This window comes from Salvelinus sp. IW2-2015, linkage group LG32 (genome assembly GCF_002910315.2).
Source record: "Salvelinus sp. IW2-2015 linkage group LG32, ASM291031v2, whole genome shotgun sequence".
NCBI classification, from domain to species: domain Eukaryota; kingdom Metazoa; phylum Chordata; class Actinopteri; order Salmoniformes; family Salmonidae; genus Salvelinus; species Salvelinus sp. IW2-2015.
Window position 1 is genome coordinate 25831811 of NC_036871.1, and position 18569 is coordinate 25850379.

General features: G+C 42.8%; 1 protein-coding gene across 1 annotated transcript in view; it reads right to left on the bottom strand.

The window, feature by feature from the left end:
- LOC111956910 (solute carrier family 22 member 23) overlaps positions 1–18569 on the bottom strand; it is an 81154-nt gene that overhangs the window by 30621 nt on the left and 31964 nt on the right. The window lies entirely within an intron of this gene.

An 18569-nucleotide genomic window follows, 5' to 3' on the forward strand; every position in this document is an offset into this window, starting at 1 on the left:
CAATTGCCATTCCTTTGTCTATCCCTCTCAACCATACAATTTCATAAATGTGTCAAGTGCCAATGTCTGTGTGCCTCCTCATTACAGACCACGGACCAACAAATATTCTTTACATCAACAACATAGGAATCACTACAGAATGTATTGTATGACTTCTCTTATACACTGTATTAGGCCCCAGCCTGTTAACTGGTTTTTCCTACCTATGGCTACTATATTGTGATCACTACAGTACATCTGAGGATCTGGATACTGCCTTTACAAGCACAGTTTTGCAGCATTAGTAAAGATGTGATCAATTAATGTGATGATTTCATTCCTGTGCTGTTTGTAACCCCCTGGTAGGTTGACTGATATCCTGAACCAGGTTGCAGGCACTGGTTACAGTTTGTAGCTTTTTCTTGAGTGGGGAGCTTGATGAAAGCCAGTCAATATTTAAATCACCCAGAAAATATACGTCTCTCTGATATCACAGTACATTATCAAGCATTCCAACAGCGACCCTAAGCGCACAGACCAAGACAAAACCCAGGAGTGGCTCGGAGCAATTCTGAAGGGTCTTGCAGCCAGATCTCCGGACTTGAACCCGAAGGAACATCTCTGGAGAGACCTGATAATAAGCCGAGGCAGCAACGCTCCCCATCCAACCTGACAAGACTTGAGAGGATCTGCAGAGAAGAATAGAGAAACTCCCCAAATACATGGTGTGCCAAGCTTGTAGCGTCACACCCAATAAGATTTAAGACTGTAATCGCTGCCAAAGGTGCTGAAAACAAAGTGCTTGAGTAAAGGGTCTGAATACTTATGTAAATTTCATATTTTAGATTTTTTAACTTATTAATACATTTGAAAAACAATTATAAAAACCTGTTTTTGCTTTGTCATTATGGGTATGTGTGTAATTGATGAGAAAAACAACAACTATTTAATCGATTTTACAGTAAGGTGTAACATAACAAAATGTGGAAATATTCAAGGGGTTTGAATACTTTCAGAATGCACTGTATATTGCGATTCTCACGATTCTGTATGTATTGCGTTTTAATACTGTGATTTTATGTGTGTTTGATGATTCCAAAAATTTTGCCACTATATGCAAGGAGAAGAGAGAGCATTGAAAAAAATTGTTTTGATCAGTCAGAGAAATTAAAGTCGATACTAGAGTAAAATATGAATTAATGCTCCGGGTGGCCAGTGGTCTAGCTGCGCACCAGAGTCTCGGGTTCGCGCCCAGGCTCTGTCGCAGCCGGCCGCGGACCGGGAGGGCCGTGGGGCGACGCACAATTGCATAGCGTCGTCCGGGTTAGGGAGGGTTTGGCCGGTAGGGATATCCTTGTCTCATCGCGCTCCAGCGACTCCTGTGGCGGGCCGGGCGCAGTGCGCGCTAACCAAGGGGGCAGGTACACTCAGTGTTTCCTCCGACACATTGGTGCGGGCTGGCTTCCGGGTTGGAGCGCGCTGTGTTAAGAAGCAGTGCGGCTTGGTTGGGTTGTGCTTCGGAGACGCATGGCTTTCGACCTTCGTCTCTCCCGAGCCGTACGGGGGATGTGTAGCGATGAAACAAGATAGTAATTACTAGCATGGATACCACAAAAATTGGGGAGAAAATGGGATAAAAATAAAATAAAAATGTAATATATATATATTAATATAATATCGCCCAAAGATAATATTGCTAATGTAAATGTATCTATTTTCCCCCATCACATGTACATCACGACATTGCTATGAACTTTAGCACAGAGACATTGATATAGCATTTAGCACAGAGGCATTGCTATACATTTAGCACATAGATATTGCTAAACATTTAGCACAGAGACATTGCTTTACATTTTAGCACAGAGAATATTGCTTCTTACATTAGCACAGAAGATGTTGCTATACATTTAGCACAGAGACATTGCTAAACATTTAGCACAGAGACATTGCTAAAATTTAGCACAGAGACATTGATACACATTTAGCACAGAGACATTGATATACATTTAGCACAGAGACATTGCATACACATTTAGGCACAGAGACCTTCGCTAAACATTTAGCACAGAGACATTGCTATACATTTAGCACAGGAGCCATTGCTATACGTCTAGCACAGAGCATTGCCTAGAGACAATGCTTACGTCTAGCACAGAGACAATGCTATGCGTTTGCACAGAGGACATTGCTATACATTTAGCACGAGACATTGGCTTTACGTCTAGCAACAGAGGCATTGCCTAGAGACAAGCCTATACGTCTAGCACAGAGAAATGCTATGCGTTTAGCACAGAACAATGCTATCTTTAAGCACAGAGAACAATGCTATGCATTTAGCACATGAGACATTGCCTATACATTTAGCACAGAGAACACTTGCTTTACATTTAACACAGAGACATTAGTATGAACATTTAGCACAGAGACAATTGATATAAATTTCAAGCAGCAGAGACATTGCCTTACATTTAGCAGCAGAGACATTGCTTTATACCATTTAGCCAGAGACATTGATACACATTTAAGCACAGAGACATGTATACATTTAGCCACAGCGAGACATGGCTATATGTCTAGCACAGAGGACATTACCTAGAGACAATGCTGTTACATCTAGTCACAGAGACAATGCACGCGTTTAAGCACAGAGACATTGCAATACATTTTTAGCACAGAGACAGTGGCAAACATTTAGCACAGGAGACGATTGCTTTACAGTTAAACACAGAGACATATGCACTATACATGTAGCACAGAGACATTGATATACAAGTAGCACAGAGACATGCTTTTACATTTAGCACCAGAACAGTGCTTACATTTAGCACAAGACATTGATAACTTTAGCACTAGAGACATTTATTGTACATTAAGCACTCAGGACATTGCTATACATTTAGGCACAGAGACATTGCATACGTCTATGCACAGAACATTACCTAAGACAATGTGTACATCCTAGCACAGAGACAATTGCTAATGCGTTTAGGCACAGAGACATTGGATATTGCATTTTAGCACAGAGGACATTGATATACATTAGCACAGGGAGACATTGGCTTCACATTTGCACAGCAGACATTGAATATCATTTTAGCACAGAGACATTGCTTACATTTAGCAACAGAGACATTGATATACATTTAGGCACAGAACATTGCCTATACATTTAACACAGAACATTGATATACATTTTAGCACAGAAGACATTACACAGAGACAATGCTGTACATCTAGCATCAAGAGAACAATGCCTTATGCGTTAGCACAGAGACATTGCTTTACATTTATACACAAGGACATGAGACGCTACAAGCTTGGCACACCTGTATTTGGGGAGTTTCTCTCATTCTTCTCTGCAGATCCTCTCAAGCTCTGTCAGGTTGGATGGGGAGCGTTGCTGCTCAGCTATTATCAGGTCTCTCCAGAGATGTTCCTTCGGGTTCAAGTCCGGGATCTGGCTGGGCTCTCAAGGACCTTCAGAAACTTGTCCCGAAGCCACTCCTGGGTTGTCTTGGCTGTGCGCTTAGGGTCGCTGTTGGAATGCTTGATAATGTATGTGATATCAAGAGAGACGTATATTTTCTGGGTGATTTAAATATTGACTGGCTTTCATCAAGCTCCCCACTCAAGAAAAAGCTACAAACTGTAACCAGTGCCTGCAACCTGGTTCAGGATATCAGTCAACCTACCAGGGGGGTTACAAACAGCACAGGAATGAAATCATCAACATTAATTGATCACATCTTTACTAATGCTGCAAAACTGTGCTTGAAAGCAGTATCCAGATCCATCAGATGTACTGTAGTGATCACAATATAGTAGCCATAGGTAGGAAAACCACAGTTACAAAGGCTGGGCCTAATACAGTGTATAAGAGGTCATACAATACATTCTGTAGTGATTCCTATGTTGTTGATGTAAAGAATATTTGTTGGTCCGTGGTCTGTAATGAGGAGCACACAGACATTGCACTTGACACATTTATGAAATTGTATGGTTGAGAGGGATGAGACAAAAGGAATGGCAAATAAGTCTGGCTGCATAACCGATTGGCAAATGTATTGCAAATTGAGAAATCATGTGCCTAAACTGAATAAAAAGAAGAAGAAACTACACTATGAAACAAAGATAAATGACATAAAGAATGATAGTTAAAAGGCAAACTCAGCTCCATCATTCTTTGAATCAGATGGCTCATTCATTACAAAACCAACTGATATTGCCAACTACTTTAATAATTTTTTCATTGCAAGATTAGCAAATTTAGGCATGACATGCCAGCAACAACCAATGACACTACACATCGAAGCATATCTGACCAAATTATGAAAGATTAAATTAAATCTAGAATCGGCTTCCTATTTCGCAACAAAGCCTCCTTCACTCATGTCGCCAAACATACCCTCGTAAAACTGACTATCCTACCGATCCTTGACTTCGGCGATGTCATTTACAAAATAGCCTCCAACATTCTACTCAGCAAACTGGATGATGTCTATCACAGTGCCATCTGTTTTATCACCAAAGCCCCATATACTACCCACCACTGCGACCTGTATGCTCTCATTGGCTGGCCCTCACTATATATCAGTCGCCAAACCCACTGGCTCCAGGTCATCTATAAGTATTTGCTAGGTAAAGCCCCGCCTTATCTCAGCTCACTGGTCACCATAGCAACACCCACCCCTAGCACGCGCTCCAGCAGGAACATTGCACTGGTCATCCCCAAAGCCAACACCTATTTTGGCCACCTTTCCTTCCAGTTCTCTGCTGCCAATGACTGGAACGAATTGCAAAAATCTCTGAAGATGGAGTCTTATATCTCCCTCACTAACTTTAAGCATCAGCTGTCTGAGCAGCTTACCGATCACTGTACCTGTACACAGCCAATCTGTAAATAGCACACCCGACTACCTCATCAGCCAGAGTGTCTATGTATGCGGATGACTCAACACTGTACACATCAGCTACTACAGCAACTGAAATTACTGCAACACTTAACAAAGAGCTGCAGTTAGTTTCAGAACGGGTGGCAAGGAATAAATTAATCCCAAATATTTCAAAAACTAAAAGCATTGTATTTGGGACAAATCATTCACTAAACCCTAAACCTCAACTAAAACTTGTAATAAATCATGTGGAAATTGAGCAAGTTGAGGTGACTAAACTGCTTGGAGTAATTGGCTTGGAGTTGCAATTGGCTCAGAACAGGGCAGCACACGTCTGGCCCTTGGATGTACACAGAGAGCAAACATTAATAATATGCATGTCAATCTCTCCKGGCTCAAAGTAGCGGAGAGATTGACTTCAGCACTACTTGTAYTTGTGAGAGGTATTGACATGTTGAAAGTCTGTTTAAACGACTAGCACACAGCTCAGACACCCATGCATACCCTACAAGACATGACACCAGAGTTCTCTTCACAGTTCCCAAGTCCAGAACAGACTATGGGAGGCGCACAGTACCACATAGAGCCATGACTACATGGAACTTTATTCCACATCAGGTAAATTATGCAAGCAGTAGAATCAGATAAAAAAGTATAAAAATACACCTTATGGAACATGGGGGACTGTGAAGCAACACAAACATAGGCACAGATACATGCATACACAAACATGATAACAGACGCACTATACACACACGTACACATGGATTTTGTGCTGTAGATCTGTGGTAGTGGAGTATGGGCCCGAGGGCACACACTGTGTGTTGTGAATTCTGTAATGAATGTATTGTAATGTTTTTAGATTGTATAACTGGCCTAATTTTGCCGAACCCMAGGAAGAGTAGCTGCTGCCTTGGCAGGAACTAATAGGGATCTCCCAGTCCCTGCAGCTGTTGAAAAACATCCCCACAGCATGATGCTGCCACCACCATGCTTTACCATAGGGATGGTGCCAGGTTTCTTCCAGACGTGATGCTTGGCATTCAGACCAAAGATTTCCATCTTGGTTTCATCAGACCAGAGAATCTTGTTTCTCATGGTCTGAGAGTCTTTAGGTGCCTTTTGGCAAACTCCAAGCGGGCTGTCAGGTGCCTTTTACTGAGGAGTGGCTTCCGTCTGGCCACTCTACAAAAGCCTGATTGGTAGAGTGTGCAGAGATGGTTGTCCTTCTAGAAGGTTCTCCCATCTCCACAGAGGAACTCCGGAGCTCTGTCAAAGTGACCATCTCCCTGACCAAGGCCATTCTTCCCTGATTGCTCAGTTTGGCAGAGCGGCCAGATGTAGGAAGAGTCTTGGTGGTTTCAAACTCCAATATTATGTGATTAAATGCAACAGACCCTGTATGCCTCAAAAGGAATCTAGTCAAGGTAGTATGACTACAATGAACATGTGTCTAACTTGCACCGTTAAACAATTATTAAGAGATACAAATAGCCAATTCTGGCGACCAATCTTCTAGCATTAATTTATTGAGGCAAGCAGATCAGAGATGTATATAACTAGAAATATACCTACTAAATGATGAACGTATAGTCAAATAACTATTCTGTAAAAATGAGGAATGCATTTACTCAATTCAACTAATATAATTTTTAGTCACAAAATAATTAACACTCAAACAATTAGTGTACATGAAATACATGATACATTACAGACTACTCAGAGTAAATGACTATCACCAATAGGCTATGACTTAAAGTGGTTATTTACACGTGTCTTCAGTTCAGAATAATCTCTAAGAGAAAAAACTATGCGTGTCTGATACACACAGTAGCTTGGTAGCAAGTTCTCAAAGTATGAACAAATTCACTGTCCTTTTACCCAAATTCAAGGAGAAACTCACATCCAACCTGAATTAACATTTCTTTGCACTTTGCTAGTAAAAACAAAAGACAGGAAAACACACCCAGATTCTAATCTAATCAGCGTGCAAGTCACCAGTCGCGAGTATCACCTTTTGTCATTCTTTCACTGCAGTAGCAACACGTGAAAATCATTATAGAAATCTGATGCAGCTCAAGTCGACTTCAAAACCCACAATGCACTCTACAGGCTGGCAGACTGGCTGGCTGGCTAGCTAGCTAGCTACCTGCAAGCAAATGTAGCGACACACAATAATAACAAACTCAATATCTGCATGTGAAGTAGCTAGTTAGCTGTAAAATCGCCTAAACAAACTGCACTATCAATTTAAGAGTCTACAATCTCACCACACTCAACCTGCAGATCGATGTGCCTCGCAGAGTGGAGTCTGCCATTCGCAACGGCCATGCAACGGCACCATGCAATGCACCATGGACTGAAAAGGCAGAAAAATCTGAGAAATGTGGTGGACCCTCTCGAAGTAGGAATATCGCAAAAATATGATCAATGGTTCATTCGAGAGAAGACAACCTCCCGCTAAGGCTGGGYGATATGGCCAAAATCTCATATCCCGATATAGGTCATTTCATATYYCGATAACGATACATATCACGATATAGTACATTTTCTGTAAATTAAATGTATAAATAGTTTATATCAAATGACCACATGTAAAGGCCTATTTCTTATTACATTTTGAATTATACTCAACAAATAAAAAGGTACTTACTCATATTCGATTATTTATTTTATTTAGAACCTGTGCAAATTTTCAATTAAGCATGTAACAAAATATAAAATATGAATGTATAAAATCTAAAAAGGTAAATAGAAAACACTTCAACTATAGTTGCAAACCAAATAAATATAGGCTTAATATATATATTTTTTTGGGGGGGGCTTGCCTGTTTTGCATGTTATTTTGACATTAATACGTGTCACATATCAATTTGCATTTGGTACCTTGGCTCGAGTGTTGGCACCAACTCACGAAACCCCTGTTTCACGACCGTGTAAATTGGGGCCATGTCTTTGCAGATGTAAGTTGTAACGGCAGCTGTTATCTCCTTCCAACTTCGTGATTCTTTGCCATATGGTGTGCCACGGGAAAAAGCCTCTTGCAACATCTAAGTAGGGGGTTTGTTTTGAGCTCTTGACTGTACTTTTTTGGGTATCATTCGTAGACTCTCTCTGTACTGTTTYACATGATTCTTGCGTAGGTGGTAAAATAGGTTAGTGGTGTTTGAGCCTGTTGTTGGGACCGGCTTGCGGCATATTTTGCAGTGAACGGTTTCCTGGTTCGTGTCAGACTTTTCATACCCAAACCATGTCCATGCGACCGAATTTTCCCCTCTTTTAGGCACAAGCTCCGTGTCTCCGTGCTCTGTGTCTCTCTTCATGTTTGTTTTCTTTGTGCAAATTTCCATTCACACGGCACGTGTGGAAGAACGCAAAGCTTCGTCCAATTGACAAAAAATATTGCCGTTAAGAGTGTGATTTGCGAAGCAACGAAATAAACGATAGACCACAATATGAAATGACAGACGTTTTTCTATCTTCACACGATATATATCGTCATATCGCCCAGCCCTACCTCGCGCGTTATGACATTGGCCAGTATTGAAATTGGACATGTATGATAGATGTTTTCACGATCTAAAAGTCATATTCCTATTAACTTCCACTGTAGTGAGGGCTTTATAACAATGCCATGTCAAACCGGCTGAATTTCTGCCGGTTTGGCAAGAACTCATGCATCACATGAAAACATGAAATGACCTCGGGAATCAATAGAACATCGCTCAAAGATGCCCAAAAAACAATAAAAATGGGTGAATCGTACCTTTAACTGTAGACTAGTTACATTATATATACAAAAGTATGTGAACAGCCCTTCAAATTAGTGGATTTGGCTATTTCAGCCACACCTGTTGCTGACAGGTGTATAAACTTGAGCACACAGCCATGCAATCTCCATATACAAACATTGGCAGTAGAATGGCCTCACTGAAGAGCTCAGTGACTCTGGAGCAGTGGAAACATGTTCTGTGGAGTAATGAATCACGCTTCACCATTTGGCAGTCCAACGGACGAATCTGGGTTTGGCGGATGCCAGGAGAACGCTACCTGCCTCATAGTGCTAACTTGCTAACTGTAAAGTTTGGTGGAGGAGGAATAATGGTCTGGGGCTGTTTTTATGGTTCAAGCTAGACCCTTTAGTTCCAGTGAAGAGAAATCTTAACGCTACAGCTTTCAATGACATTCTAGACGATTCTGTGCTTCCAACTTTGTGGCAACAGTTTGGGGAAGGCTCTTTCCTGTTTCAGCATGACAATATCCCCATGCACAAAGTGAGGTCCACACAGAAATATTTTTTTGAGGTCAGGTCAGTGTGGAATAACTTCTCTGACCTGCACAGATCCCTGATCTCAACCCCATCGAACACCTTTGGGATGAATTGGAACGCCAACTGCGAGCCAGGCCTAATCGCCCAACATCAGTGCCCAACCTCACTAATGCTCGTGGCCGTATAGAAGCAAGTCCCCGCAGCAATGTTCCAACATCTAGTGGAAAGCCTTCCCAGAAGAGTGGAGGTCGTTATAGCAGCAAAGGGGGGACCAACTCCATATTAATGCCCATGATTTTGGAATGAGTTGTTCAACAAGCAGGTGTCAACATACTTATGGTCAAGTAGTGTAGTAGTAGGCCTATGTATGTAAGTTGAAGTGAATGCAGACTAAGGTGTAACCACACAGAATAATCAATGCAGCCTTGTGAGTGTTGAGATGCGTCAAGACTAAAACACATTAGTCTGAATGGAATGAATCGACTGATCACATACAGGTAGTATGTCTCATTTACTGTCAGCGATTCACAGTGATCAAGATACAACTCTGCTACTTTATCCCTTAAACAGATAAAGAAACCTGGTAAAATCACCTAGACTAGATTAGTGGTAGGCATGTGACTGACAACAAAAACATGTAGTCAAATCTGGATAATCATACCCACACAGACCTGTGACTCCTAGTACACAGGGCTGGGGCACTCCTAATTAACGGTCTGATGACATCAGCTCTACTAGCTCATCCCTCAACAAAGGCCCTGAGTGAAGGCAATACACACACACACACACACACACACACACACACACACACACACACACCACACACACACACACACACACACACACACACACACCACAAACACACACCACACACACACACACACACACACACACACACACACACACACCAAGGCAGGCAGGGGCAAGACTTGGGAACACTGCAGCCAGAGTGACATCAAGTAGCTTCTATTGAGACACTGTTCAACATTCTAGGATCAGAAGAGCTCACAACACAGTAAGCAACAAGCAGAGGTCTACTAACAGGGTTGATGTGATATGATTTCTATGTTTGCTTGTCTTCTATGACTGTGTGTCCAGGTTGTCCAGGTGTACAATATACTGAGATCTCTCCAATACACTGTATACTTCTGTCATTAGACTAATGAATAAGAGCATGGTTGTCAACATTTACGATTCATTAAGTTAAAGGAATAAATTGTAGGCTACTAAAATGATCTGATGATCTAGCTAAAATGATCCAATTAAGACCATCAGATGGAACGTAATGTATATAGTTCAGTAGTTGATTTCAATCGTATCACGGCTGGAAGAGAAGTAATGGTCTCTATAAGTGGGGCAAAACATGAGCTAACAATAACATATACAGAGAGAACTAAATCTAGCTAGCTAGGCCTACCCTACCCCAGAGCACAATTACCCTGGCAAACACTGATCACAGACCACAATGACCTCTCTCTCACACACACACTCACATACATCTAGCATGAGTCAGACCCAGCCATGTGGGGAGCAGAACACTGCCTGAAAACAAGCTGATGAAAAACACAGCTCTGCATTTACACGCTAAGCTACAGACGTTAGCATTAACGTGACCCTGGCTAAGCACTGGAGCAATTCCTGATGCTACAGCACTAAAAACACTAACATACTGCAGTGACAGAACCCTGAGGTAAAAAAAGAAAAAAATGGTGTATCAGATGACCCTTTAGGTGTCTGCTTTGCTTATCTTCTATGTAAATAGATAGATAGGATGGATAGGTTGGATGTGGCAGTCTTAAAATGGTCTACTGCTGTAGAGTTGAGCACATCATGGGCATTGCAGGTAAATGCACAGCAAACCTTAACACAGATTGATAACATTAAATCATTAGCATACTAATGAGTCATTACATAGACAGATTGTGAGCTGTGATGCTTATGTAATAGTCCCTTTGTAATCCCTCTCTCCCATCTGTCCCCTCGGTTTATTTTTCCCTCTCACTCTCTCTCTCCTCTCTCCCTTGTCTTTCTCTCTCCACAATCTCTTCCCCATTGTTTCCTCTCTCTCCCATTGCTTCTCTCCTTCTCTCTCTCCCTTTGTCCTCTCTCTCTTCTCTTGCTCCTCTCCTCTCTCCCTTTGTCACTCTCTCTCCCTTTGTCACTCTCTCTCCCTTGTTCACTCTCTCTCCCCATGTTCTCTCTCTCTCCCCCATGTCTCTCCGCCCGTCTCTATACTTTCCTAGTCTCTTTCTCTCTCCTGTCTCGTTATCTCCCTCTATCCCCCAACTCTCTCTCTCCTCGTCTCTCCCCCCTGTCCCTCTCTCACCCGTCTACTCTTTCCATCTCTCTGTCCCCCCCTCTCCCCCCTCTCCCTCTCCTCATCTCCCTCTCTCTCTGTTATCTCTCTCTATCCCCAGTCTCGCTCCCTCTCCACTATCCCTCACCAGTCCTGTCTCCCCTCTCTCTCTGTATCTCTTCTCTATCCCCCCGTCTCTTCTGTATCTCTCTCTCTCCCCCCGTCTCTCTCTGATGATTCTCTCTCTATCCCCAGTCTCTCCTCTCTCTATCCCCCGTTCTCTCTCTCTCTCTCTCTGTATCCCCGCTCTCCCTCCTCTCTCTCCCTCTCTCCTCTTCTCTCTCTCTCTCTCTTCTCTCTCTCTTCGTCCTCTCTCTCTCTCTCTCTCTCTCTCTCTCTCTCTCTCTTCTCTCTCTCTCTCCTCTCTCTCTTCTCTCTCTCTCTCTCTCTCTCTTCTCTCTCTCTCTCTCTCTCTCTCTCTCTCTCTCTCTCTCTCTCTCTCTCTCTCTCTCTCTCTCTCTCTCTCTCTCTCTCTCTCTCTCTCTCTCCTCTCTTCTCTCTCTCTCTCTTCTCTCTCTCTCTCTCTCTCTCTCTCTCTCTCTCTCTCTCTCTCCTTCTCTCTCTCTCTCTCTCTCTCTCTCTCTCTCTCTCTCTCTCTCTCTCTCTCTCTCTCTCTCTCTCTCTCTCTCTCTCTCTCTCTCTCTCTCTCTCTCTCATGTCCCAGTCTGTCTGGATGGCAGTAGCATCAGGAGCAGTATTAGGTGTCGCCTCACATCAGCCCTGTCCGCCCCTGCAGTATGCCTGAACCCGACAAGCCAGCTTAGCGGAACAAACAGACATTTACACAAACCTCTCCCCTACAGGGGCTTACCGCCCGCAATACAACTCATCAAAAGGCTGGCTGGCTGGCTGGCTGATTCTGGGGATAGAGTTAAGGGTATGAGAGGCAGGGGAGGTGAGGGGCTGGTTCTGTCCTTTTACTAACCTTATCCTCAGTGTTTCCCCTACATATCAGTATTGCCATTGGCGGTGTGGTACAGTAGGGCCCCCCAAGCAGCATCCAGGGTTAGGGTTGCAAAATTCTGGTAACCTTCACAAAATTCCCAGGTTGTTCAGAAATCCCGGTTGGAAGATTCCCAGACACAGAAGGGAATAAGTAACAAATCTGTAATCCTCCAAACAGGATTTCTGGAAAACCTGGGAATTGTGGTAAAGTTAAAGTCATTTTGCAAGTCTATTCAGGGCCCAACCATACCATGTGAAATACTTTCAGGCCGGGAATAACAGGTGGAAGCTAGATGGAAGGGCCAACCCTACTTATGTAATGGTAGGGGAATCACTGTCATACATACTCAAGAGCGTTTTGAGTCACTGTGTCTCTGTGTGTGACTAGAGGAGAACATGAGCCACACAGAGAGTTTGTCAACGTCAATCATCTCTATGGTACATCACTGCGTCCTGTGTCTAGGTAGAATGAAACCAGACGCGGTAGCTTACATGGTGGTTTACATGGGGAAATGTCACTTTGTTGACAGTGAACACCGCAGAGGTTTACCTGCATTACAGTCTCTCTCTTTAGACCGACGTGTGTGACCAACTGACAAAGTAAATCAGTCCACCAGGATTATGATTACTTACTCACGGCCACACTTTGGGAAAAGGAGGAAGGGAAGAATGCCATTGATGTGGGAAATCACAGATTGCAAGGCACGGTGACATTACTACAATAACATATCTTTAATATACAGTCACTCCCTTGCTCCACTGTTCTTCACAGGTTTCCTCACAATTTGTGTCTCTTAACAGCAGTGCTGATATGAGAGTTTAGATGCCTTGCCTGTGAGGCTACCACAATTCCTTCCATTTTCCCTGAATGCTTGTGTTTTTGTGAACAGACTCTTTTTGTAAAGTCTAAAGATGCCTATACTATACATAGCAGTAGTATCGCTATAGTGATGTAGGGTTTGAATTACAATAAGACCAGCCTTATTAGCACCAGCATTAGTGGAGTTTTGACAACATACAGAGAGGCAGAGGGAAGATGGTGACACAGCATGTGACCATAAGCATATCACTACTACCACCCCAACAATATGGACCACAATATAGCTTACAACAGATTCACTCAACTTCAATGACTTGGCTAGCTAGCTAACTCCGTAGAGAGAAAAAATGACACACATTACATTGTGCGATTATTGCAAACGGTACTGTTAGGAATTTGAAAACTAAAACATGAATGGCGAGCTCAAGGCATTATCTAGACAAATCTTTAAAGCAAATATACTAGGCCCACCATGGGTTTGCTAGTTACACTATTGATTCTAACAAATAAAAAAATGATATCAATGAATGTATGATAGTTTTAACAAGTGGTCAGATAATGTAGTCCCGACCAATTAGCACATAATCTTGATGGAAAATCCCCATCTCCTTGCTCTGCCTGTCTGGTGTGTGTTGCTCAACAACACTGACGGAGAATGAAATGTAATGGGTACGTACATAGTCTTTTATCACTGTTGCCTGAGGAGAGTTGCCTGAGTGATTTAGTGGCACACCTTAAAGCGTACATACATTCTACAGTATTTACTCAGAAATCACTGGATGGCAGTTGATAATGAGCGGAAAAACAGGAGAGAGAAAGACAGAGGGCAGAGATGTGGAGACTAGACAGAGAGAAAGAGAAAAAAATTGGCAAGACAGACAGACAGACAGACAGAACAGACAGACAGACAGACAGACAGACAAAGAGAGAGAGAGAGAGAGAGAGAGAGAGAGAGAGAGAGAGAGAGAGAGAGAGAGAGAGAGAGAGAGAGAGAGAGAGAAAGAAAGAAAGAAAAACTGGGCCTCAATTTTATTGTGTCCATACACACACAGTATTAAGTCAGCAAACAGTGAGATGACTCTGCAAAAGGTATGTAAACAACCAAAGCAATTATCAAACACAGGCACACAGACGTAGAGGTTAAACACAGGGGCCATGTCTGAATGCCCATACTTGTATTCTAAATAGTAACCATTTTGGGTATGCAAAAATAGAACATTTCATAGTTTGTGAAATTTAGAAAATTGTCTTTTGATCAAGTAGAATTCCCTGCACACTATTGAGGAAGAGAAGTGTCTTTTCACACCCAGGTGTGCTTGACAACAGCTGGTAATCAGATGAGGTCACGCAGTGTACAAAAATGAACGAATGGCGGAAACAACGCAATTCCACATTAGATGACACATTCTCAGTATGGGTAAGCCTAGTATGTTAATATTTTGTTGCTTACTGCAATCAATTTTACTAAACAGTACGTTCCACGTTTTACATTTGTATTTTTAGTCATTTAGCAGAGCTACTTACAGTAAGTAGTGAGTGCATATATTTTCATATTTTTCAAACTAAATAGTATGTAGTATATGATTAGTACACAGTATGTATACTGAACAAAAATAGAAACGCCACATGTAAAGTGTTGGTCCCATGTTTCATGAGCTGAAATACATTTTCCAGACACACAAAAAGCGTATTTCTATCAAATTGCTTACATCCCTGTTAGTGAGTATTTTTTCCTTTGCCAAGATAATTAAACAGCATGATCATTACACAGGTGCACTTTGTGCTGGAGACAATATGAGGCCACTCTTAAATGTGCAGTTTTGTCACACAACACAACGCCAAAGATATCTCAAGCGGTTTGCTGATGTCAACGTTGTGAACAGAGTGCCCCATGGTGGTGGTGTGGTTATGGTATGGGCAGGCATAAGCTAAGGACAACGAACACAATTGCATTTTATCAGTGGCAATTTGAATGCACAGAGATACCGTGACAAGATCCTGAGGCCCATTGTGGTGCCATTCATCCGCCACCATCACCTCATGTTTCAGCATGATAATTCCCGGCCCCATGTCGCAAGGATTTGTACACAATTCCTGGAAGCTGAAAATGTCCCAGTTCTTCTATGGCCTGCATACTCACTAGACATGTCACCCATTGAGCATGTTTGGGATACTCTGGATCGACGTGTACGACAGAGTGTTCCCATTCCCGTCAATATCCAGAAACTTCACACAGCCATTGAAGAGGAGTGGGACAACATTCCATATGCCAAAATCAACAGCCTAATCAACTATGTGAAGGAGATGTGTTGCGCTGCATGAGGCAATGGTGGTCACACCCGATACTGACTGGTTTTCTGATCCACGCCACTACTTTAAAAAATAAAAGATTTCTGTGACAAACAGATCCATATCTGTATTCCCAGTCATGTGAAATCCATAGATTAAAATCAAATCAAGTGTTATTAGTCACACGCGCCGAATACAACAGGTGTAGACCTTACAGTGAAATGCTTACTGACAAGCCCCTAACCAACAATGCAGTTTAAAAAAATACATGCTCAGTAAAAAAAAAAAAAAAAAACATAGATACGTTTTTTTTTTAATTAAAAAGAAAAACGAATAATTAAAGAGCAGCAGTAAAATAACAACAGCGAGGCTATATACAAGGGGTACCGGTACAAAGTCAATGTGCGGCGGCACCTGTTAGTCCAGGTAATATGTACATGTAGGTAGTTATTAAAGTGACTATGAATAGGTAATAAACAGAGAGTAGCATCAGCGTAAAAGTGTGTGTGTGTGGGGGGTGTGGGGGGGGGGGGTGCGACGACAATGCAAATAGTCTGGGTAGACATTTTATTAGATGTTCAGGAGTCTTATGGCTTGGGGGTAGAAGCTGTTTAGAAGCCTATTTGACCTAGACTTTGCACTTCGGTATCGCTTGCCTTGCGGCAGCAGAGAGAACAGTCTATGACCTAGGGTGGATGGAGTCTTTGACCATTTTTAGGGCCTTCCTCTGACACTGCCTGGTATATAGGTCCTGGATGGCAGGAAGCTTGGCCCCAGTGATGTACTAGGCCGTACGCACTACCCTCTGTAGTGCCTTGCGGTCGGAGGCCGAGCAGTTGCCATACCAGGCAGTGATGCAACCAGTCAGGATGCTCTCGATGGTGCAGCTGTAGAACATTTTGAGGATCTGAGGACCCATGCCAAATCTTTTCATAATAGGGCTTAATGAATTTATTTAATTTCCTTAAAAGAACTTTAACTCAGTAAAAAAAAGGAAAAAAAAGCTAGTGAGACAGAAATTATATGGAAAGTTTACAGAAGCATGTACTGTACACGTCAATCACTCTGCATTCTTAACACCCCAATCACAGTCAAGACTCATCAGTCTGACACCTCATCATTGCTTTAAAAACGTCTGCCCCATTACACAACAACTATTATTTTTCTTCCCAACCTCTGAACAGCCAGGAACCCCTCTAGTCTCCGCATTCATCCGGCCCCTCCACTCTGCTCCACTCAGTACCGACCAATCCCAGTGCTCTATTTTGGGTGAGCTGCACGGCATTTCAAGGTAGACAGTATGGATTAAGTTAGAATGACAAGGATATGGAGGGCTCCTCTGCCGACCTCTGTCCCCCCCTTCCTCTGCAACAGACAATTACTGCAGTCAAAGAGGCTTTTAGGGATCTATTGTACAGCGGGACTGTACTGGGCATCAACCGCAAGGCTAGTTATCAGGATGCTATTAATTCCCCCTCCCCCACCACTCCTCCCTCCCTTCCCCCCGCTTCGCTAGCTGGGTAAATCTATTTCCACGGTAACGAGCGGCAGGACCGACTGGAACGGCTGTCTAAAACAGATTATCGCTCATCAAACCTTTATGGGGGAGAGAAAAGGTCACCATTCAACGGCAATGAGGATTCATCTCTCTGTGACTGTTATGGAGTGTACAGTACACACAGTACCACTGAAGAGCTGTAGTCGGCAAAGCCAAGGAGTAGAGTGGAGCAGACAGGTTATAAATATCCCCCCTCCTCTGTTTCCCTCTCAGTATCTGTCAGTCTATTGATTAGCAGTAATAAGAGGACAAACCCAGGAAAAACTGTTATTTGGCCGAGTGAGGTTGATTGTGCTTCAGAGGGCCTTCCAAAGAATAACCCTAATGTGGAAAGTCAGCACTTCTCTGTCAGTTGATACCTCCTCATAAGGAGGTCACGCCCTCTAAAATAGAAGTTGTATGCTATCAGAGGCTACATTACACTGAAAGGCTCTTTGATCAAGTGAATTTGATGTCACAGTTACACATGCTCTTGATAACTTTCCATTCTCTGTCTACCAGCAATGCCATGTCGTTTTTCCTAGAACTACAACAAAACAAACTCGGAACAAAGCAAACCTATTTTAACTGACCCCATCGAAAGTGTGAGCCTGACACTGCTCTGCCAATAATCCATGTAGTAGACCAGACAGGTTGCGGGTACAGTATTGCTGTTACGCCTACACAGTGGCCTTTGCCATTCTCCAACCTCCCTCTGTGTTTAGTACATATTCAACAGCCTCTAACCCTCTGCTGACCTTGCACAAACATAACCCACATTGGAAAGGCTAAGGCTGCGGCTGAAATGGCACCCTATTCCCTTTTGACACAGAGCACTGGTAAAAGGTAGAACCCTGGTCAAAAGTAGTGCACTATCTAGGGAATAGTGTGCCATTTCGGACACAAGCTAGGTTTCCACACAAGTACAAATGCTTGTAGTCATCTCTATCAATGCAGAGGCCTGGGCTGGTGGCAACAGGGATAAGTGAAAACACAGCTAGCTTGGACCTATGGAAGCTGCTGTAACAGCATCTACATGAAACACATAGGAAAAGCTATGCACTACAGGTACAGTGGGGCAAAAAAGTATTTAGTCAGCCATCAATTGTGCAAGTTCTCCCACTTAAAAAGATGAGAGAGGCCTGTAACTTTCATCATAGGTACACTTCAACTATGACAGACAAAATGAGAAAAAGAAATCCAGAAAATCACATTGTAGGATTTTTAATGAATTTATTTGCAAATTATGGTGGAAAATAAGTATTTGGTCACCTACAAACAAAACCTCCCTTCCATCAGCAAGGGGCATTGAAGATGAAATGTGGCGTGGTCTTCAGCATGACAATGATCCCGAAACACGCCGGGGCAACGAAGGAGTGGCTCGTCAGAAGCATTTCAAGGTCCTGGAGTGGCCTAGCCAGTCTCCAGATCTCAACCCCATAGAAAATCTTTGGAGGGAGTTGAAAGTCCGGTTGCCC